At 33.5% G+C, this 7,739-nt stretch overlaps 1 long non-coding RNA gene across 1 annotated transcript; it reads right to left on the reverse strand.

The window, feature by feature from the left end:
* Positions 1 to 5,604: 5,604 nt before the first annotated feature.
* Positions 5,605 to 7,516, reverse strand: LOC143052093 (uncharacterized). The gene is made up of 2 exons (XR_012970982.1): positions 6,797 to 7,516; positions 5,605 to 6,133 (listed from the first exon to the last, which is right to left on the reverse strand). It is a non-coding gene; the product is annotated as an uncharacterized LOC143052093 (long non-coding RNA).
* Positions 7,517 to 7,739: the final 223 nt, after the last annotated feature.

Raw genomic sequence — 7,739 nt, forward strand, 5'->3', positions numbered from 1 at the left:
GTATTTCTCAATTGATGACCAAAGTAACATGTTATTCGCCACTTCCAATTTCTTTTATTTGTTTTCCAATGATGGACCTGAATCTGAATATGTGTTGTCGTCTTGTGCTGAATGAAATGAAATTCACATCTGGACGTTTAGATAGGGTTTAGGTGATAGAAACTTAAGATGGGTCTTGTGCGTTTGAAAAAGGCAGTTTGCAATTCATTGCTAAATTGACACAAAAAACACAGAGGAGCAAGCTATGTTTGTAGTACGTTTGTTTTTTGTTCACTAGACATAGAAAATGATACTCCTAGTGGGGCATCCATTTACTGGGGACACACTCTTGTTTTCTTTATTCAGTTAAAATTTTATTTCAGCATAAGAAATTACCTCATAGCATTCATGTATGGCTTATCTTTTATATTTAAAAACAGTGTTCAAGTAAATGCTTTATAAGAAGTGCAATTTTATATAATTGTTGGCAAAAGGGCATAATTACCATCTGCAGTTATCAAGCACCTAATAGGTGGCTTTTTTTAGTATTCGGATTTGAAAGTTAAAAGTGGTTCTTCAGTTTTCATTGATCATCCTGTGTTCTAATCACTAATGTGTAAGTAATAGATGCATTATTTTTTTAACAAGCAGTTAGTTTTTTTTTTCTCTCACTTAAATTGATTTATTCAAATACATGTCATTTATTCAAACAAATATTACATTGGGTCATAATGTTAAGCCACTTCTCACTGCTCATGCATTATAAAACAGTACATAACATGTTATCAACATCATTCAACAGAAAAAACTGTCTTCAGATATAACAAAAAGTCAAAAACGAGTATAAACCTGATCAAATCACATTAATAAAAGAATTTCTATTTATCTAGTTATACATTTACGTTACTAAACATGTTTTCTTGATTCTTTTTGTAAGTCTTTATAATAATTTCTTTTCTTTTTTTCAGTATATGCTCAGCTTTATTTAAAATGCAACAGTTCTGTTTTCATAAAAGCCTGGGATGAAAAGATGTCAGCAGCCAATCAAAAAGATCAGTCTATAATTCAAATTGTTATTCCTTAAAGGGGCACTAACTGTCACTCAACTAACCTGTATATTAGTAGATTTTTACATATTTTACAATTTAGATCTAATGTGATATTAATATCAAATTAAAAATGAAGGCAGCTAATGATAGAAAATTATAAAATCACATAATAAAGAGATGTTGTTTCTCACAATTTATATGCATAATTCATAATTTTGGCATGACAAATTCGTAATTTCTTAACAATTTGTTTAAGATTTCTTTACAATTTGTTTGTGATTTTCTCATGTTTTGAAAGCAATTTATTTGGGATTTGTTGTTCTGTTCATTTGCATGTTAATGATTTCTGTGTAATTTGTTTGTGATTTTCTCATGATTTGAAAGCAATTTGTTTCTGATTTGTTGTTCTGACCATTTGCATATTTATGATTTCTTTGTAATTTGTTTGTGATTTCCTTATGAATTAAAAGCAATGTGTTTGTGATTTGTTAGCTCATTTGCATGTGAAATTTTATCACTTTCAAATCATAAAGAAATCATATGATTTGTTTATAATTTGTTACAATGATTTGTTCCTTAGTTTTTTGGTTTGGGTTTTTAACAAAGGTGCGCTTGGTTCATGTTTAAAAATCATACAAATGTCAGTTCATCTAAGACCATTAACTTGGATAAATGGAACAAATGACCGATTTTATGTAACATCAAATACAGTTATCACAATAGAGATCAAATTTACTGAACAAAATGTTACATTTTCATGAAAGCTCTGGGGTTTTTTTCAAGGCTACAGCTAAAACACCTGTCAGTAGATCTAAGAAAGTCGAATAAAGTCATTGAAGAGCCAGAACCCAAACTATCACACGAACAGACCAGCTCTTAAACATCAATTTCTCCAATCAACAAAACAGATTGTGATTGTCTGATATTGAGCGATTCAATACTCCGGCGTATTATACCAAGAAAATTTACACCTATGGGAGAAACAATACAACGCTTTATTCGAGGCAATGACATGTCAAGATTTCATAGAAAACAATGGAATGGAAATGAACCCCGAGAATGTGCTGATCAATGTCGGAGCAAGAGATCTTCAAAATAATTATGTCATGTAAATACTGTTCTTACAATATGCAAATCATAGAAATGTTTTCAGTAAATTCATGACTGTCAGTGATATTGATTGATTGTTGGTTGCTTAACGTCCAGTGGCAAATATTTCATGCATATTCAGGACGAGAACAAGTTCACAATAAATACAATAGGTAGGTTGTTGTAATAGAGGCCATCTAGGATGATGGTCGGGGAAATTTGGACTGCCACTGGAAAATGAGGGTATATTGGATAGGGACAGAAATTTTGCCTTGCAACAGGCCACCTACGGACCCCTCAAAGAGTTGTTGCAAGGGTTCTTAACGTGCAAAGAGCGTGGCACTCTCTCTACACGAGGCATCGGATTTAACGTCCCCCTTCTGACCGGACGTGACTGCGAACTTGATACATCCCGCACAGCCAAACGGACGCCCCACTTCGGCAAGCGTTTTACTGCCGGTCGGGAGAAGACGAAGTGACCATATTTCTATACCCCAGTCACCCTTGGGGAGACTGTCAGTGATAGAAATATCATTTGTTTTAAATCATACAAAATTGTTACATACCTTTACAAGCATAAACAATGCAAATTATTCCTAAATATTACCTTTTGATCTTACTTTACACAAGATTTGACAATTTGAAGTTAAATGCACACGTATTTTTTAACTTTATTTGATAGGAATCAATTTTGAAAAAAATTGCAGAAACATTTGTATGTCCCATATGGACATTAGAAATAATCAAAGCGCGAAAGCGCTGTAAAGGCAGTTAATTACAGGTTGTGTGTATTTCTAGTTCAGTTATATCATTATCTTCCATAGAACAGAGGTGGTTTGTAGAATTTAAGATTTAGAGTTCTTTTGTACCTAGTTCACCTATATCTATAGTCTACTGTTTACAGTATGTTTTCTGTGCCTCCCATGAAATGCATTTTTAGCCATGGTCTTGTCAGTTTGCTTTAAATTTATGAGTTTGACTGTCCCTTTTGTGTCTTTCATCCCTCTTCTTTAGACATATAAGAACTTTTTCTTTTCAATATAAATAGACCATTTTTAATTATTGATTGTATACGCATATTCTATGACTCCCATAAAAACTGGTTCACAAAGATTGACTAGTCTCTGTACTGTGTGTATAGCAAGAACATCAAGTAACATAATGGTAAATGTACATAGAAACATGTCAACTTTTTTGATGACCATACCTGCCAACTGTCAGTATTTGCAGAGTATTTCCCCCATCGAGCTCGAGGCTCCCAAATGGCAATTTTGTAAGAGCAATTTTGTCGACTATTTTAAAGAAAACAATTAATTCAACAATGGCTATGATCTTGTTAATGCACGAAGAAGCCAAAAACCACATTAGAATATATTTGAAGGGAATCCATGACAAATCGTCCCACTTTTTCACTAACTCGCCCCACTTTAAAAACAAGAGTGTACACACTGAAATGTCTCGCCTTCTTTACTAATCATTGATATTATGTTGATAGTCCTAATAGTAAAGCTTTATTACAACTGTAACATAATCTTAACATAAACCAAGAAAACTAAACATTGACCTTTTGGACCATGAAAATGAGGTCAAGGTCAGATAAACCATGCCAGGTTGGCATGTACAGCTAACATATCTTCCATACAACAAATAAAATTGACTTATTGCTTATAGTTTAAGAAAAACAGACCAAAACACAAAAGCTTAAAACTGAGCAATGCACCGTAAAAAATGAGATCAAGGTCAAATAAAACCTGCGCGACTGACATGTAGATCATGAAATATTTCCATACACCAAATATAGTTGACCTATTGCATATAGTATTAGAAAAACAGACCAAAACTCAAAAACTTAACTTTGACCACTGAACCATGAAAATGAGGTCAAGGTCATATGACACCTACCAGGTAGACCTGTACACCTTACAACCATTCCATACACAAAATATAAAAAAACCTATTGCAAACAGTATAAGAAAAACAGACCAAAACACAAAACTTAACTATAACCACTAATCCATGAAAATGAGGTCAAGGTCAGATGACACCTGCCAGTTGGACATGTACACCTTACACTGCTTCCATACACCGAATATACTAGACCTATTGCTAATAGTATCTCAGATATGGACTTGACCACCAAAACTTAACCTTGTTCGCTGATCCATGAAATGAGGTCGAGGTCAAGTGAAAACTGTCTGACGGGCAAGAGGACCTTGCAAGGTATGCACATACCAAATATAGTTATCCTATTACTTATAATAAGAGAGAATTTAACATTACAAACAATTTTAACTTTTTTTTCAAGTAGTCACTGAACCATGAAAATGAGGTCAAGGACATTGGACATGTGACTGACGGAAACTTCGTAACATGAGGCAACCATATACAAAGTATGAAGCATCCAGGTCTTCCACCTTCTAAAATATAAAGCTTTTAAGAACTGAGCTAACATCGCCGCCGCCGTAGATTCACTATCCCTATGTCGATCTTTCTGCGAAAAAAGTCGCAGGCTTGACAAAAAGACTGTCCCAACCTGGATTACCAAATCGCCCCACTTGTGAACTGTGTTAAATCCCGTTAATATTACTCCTGCCAACTGGTCCCACCTAATGGAAATCGGTGAAATCTAGATAAATATATTATTAACCAGGATGAATTTAGTAATGCCAACTCGCCCCACTTATGGAAAAAGATGTTATCCCATTGAATATAAGTTCAATTCCTTATATTGCATTATGATACATTTAACAGGTTTCTTTTCAATTGTTATGCAAATAACTAAGCTTCAAAACTTACAGTTATTCTTCAACAATCAGTTTTTTTTTAGAATTATATATAATTTCAGTATATATCAATAATAGTCATTAAATTAATTTTCGGTTTGTTTGTATTCTGTGTAGATTAGTTTTCATTAAAGTGGTGCGAGTTTTTATTTTTAATTATATATATATTAATCTTAATATTACTTTTTTTTTATAAGTAGGGCGAGTTGGCAGGAGTAATATTAAACATGATTTAACCAATTTCACATGTGGGGCGATTTGATAAATCAGTTTGTGGCGGTTTTTTAAAAAGTGGGGCGATTAACCAGTGGGGCGACTTGTCCTGCTTCCATTTGAAGGCCCCCTTGAAGGTTTTGTATGACTATATGAACCATCATTCACGTAAAACCCCCATGTGCATTTTGAAAAGTTGTCAAATATGTTTCTAACTCCAGACAAAATCTACCGGTATGAATGAAAAAGAAGTTTTCAATTAAGGCTCTGTGGCCATAACAGCTGTCTCATTAGCATTTTAACCACTTCCCATATTTGCAATTAAAACAATAGAAGAAAATTATTCAACGCAAAAACAAAACTTACTTGTAAATATGAAATTCTCTTTACAGTATGAGTTTTTCTCATTGTTTGAGATTGTACAGTAGTACCTTGCTTGATAAACTCACTAAATATCATATACATTGTACCACATCTCCTTATTTTTATAAGCATTCCAATAACATGAACAATTGTAATTCAATTCTATATACCAAAGCAAAATGAACTGCACCACTTTCATTCACTAGTATGCATCTTTTGGCAAAATACAAGTTCTTAAATGACACAATATATATTTATTGATAAAAAAATAAAATTTAGTATACAACTCTTTAACAGGTATAAAAAAAAGCACAGCTGTGTCATAACTTGTGAAATCTGTGCTGAAAACATAGACATTGATGGTATTTGAGTAATTCCATATGTGAAGCTCAACATTAGCTCATCAGTTGGTGGTGGACAGTTATAGTTCCTTCCTGCAGGCTAGGATGAATGACTTTTCAGGAAAACCAATTTCACAAATCAAAACTTTCCTCTAGATTTCTCCTACAATATTCATCCAGTTTAGTTCTTTTGTTTTAATTGGACACCGTCCTGATTTTTAATTTTGCAATACCATTCAGTCTCTTGCTTGCAAATGGTGCATGAAAATAGGATGGGTATGGCAGTAGACAAGTCTCTTTAATGTGGGTTTGTGCCCTGAAAAAAAGTTTTATAACTTAAAAGTTTTTTTTTGAAACTTGTGCAACACACATACCTAAATAACTATAACATAGAAGAGAGCATCATTCGTGTCAATGTTTCGTTCCTGTTTACATTGTCATTGATATTTTTTCAGAAAGACTGAGGCATAGCTCATGAATTCCTGTCATTACATCCTAAATTAATATAATTACTGCTAGAATAATTATCAGCATGATATACGTACACTATCATTGTACGGCCCAAGTCTTCAGTATATATAATTGTTGCATTCATTCACTCCTGTGTTCAGTCGTTCAAAAATATTTAAACATCAACAAATGAACTGATATAAGGACAAGAAAACACTAGAAAAGATACGTACATACAACCCGTGTTTTATAAGTGTATTTGAAAGAGAAATATATCTGGTTAAACGATGTATAAAGGAGAAATATATCTGGTTAAACGATGTATAAAGGAGGAAAAATTGTAGATATTGCATTACGATGCTTTCTACCTAATAGCACGTGGATATGTTTACATATTTAGACTTGACCCAGTATGACCCGTACCTTGTAGGTCACCGCCGTCGTTTAAACACTCGACTACAGTCGTGTATAAGACAAGCCTATTTGTGTGAAGTAAATGTGTTTGTTCTGTACATTTAAATTGTTTTACCTGATAGCAAGGACGTATATCTATCCGTTTCCTTCTCAATTCACTTTGTCAAATTCTTTGAACTTCTTCAAAACATACGTATTACTGCGCCCGGAAGTGAGAAAAATATGAGAAATCCTCGTAAAATAATGCTATCTTCAATTTTGTGGAATCCATTTTGTTATATTTATTATACAAAGATAAAAAAAGTTACGATAAATTATGAATTTGCATATCATTATACGGAACGTTTATGAACTATTTTCCATAGCTGTATGTCGGTCATTTTGGCGGGAAATCATGTACACATACACACGTAGATTGGCTGGTACCCGATCGTAATGTTACACATCACATATATCAAATAGCTAATACCCGGAACGTAGTACCGGGAACCAGGATAATACATAGACAACATACATAACTAATACCGAAATTGAAAACGCTTTACGGTTTCTCGTTCATAAACCGAATTCCGCTTTGAATTATAGAAGATGCAATATTAATCATGTTCAGTCGACTTTTCATTGTTTTATCAACGTCTGAAAGAATCTTTAGATGTCAGATAACACTCGAAATTGACCCGACCTCTTTCCACACGGAATACACATAATGATAGTTTGTAGTCAGGTTGACTGCTTATAATGCAAAATACACACTAATAACAAGTTCTATAAAACGAACAATACACACTGATCGTTTCTTTAGTCCCCAATGTAAATGAAAGAAACAAAAACCATATCATACCATAAAACGAAGAGGAGAAATTCGAACATTTCCGGACCTATTTCTGGCAAAAAGACCCCCTGCATAGATTGCGTATGAAAAGATAAACCTCATGACTTAAAGTCAGGCCTTAAAGCACTGCCTTTAAAAATAAGGTTGAGTCCCCCATTACCAGTATGATTTTTTCCAACCAAAAAATGTCTGTCCCGCCTTTATTCTTAGGAAAAATGATTTCGCC

The sequence above is a fragment of the Mytilus galloprovincialis genome, chromosome 11 (assembly GCF_965363235.1).
Source record: "Mytilus galloprovincialis chromosome 11, xbMytGall1.hap1.1, whole genome shotgun sequence".
In the NCBI taxonomy this organism is placed as follows: Eukaryota; Metazoa; Mollusca; class Bivalvia; order Mytilida; family Mytilidae; genus Mytilus; species Mytilus galloprovincialis.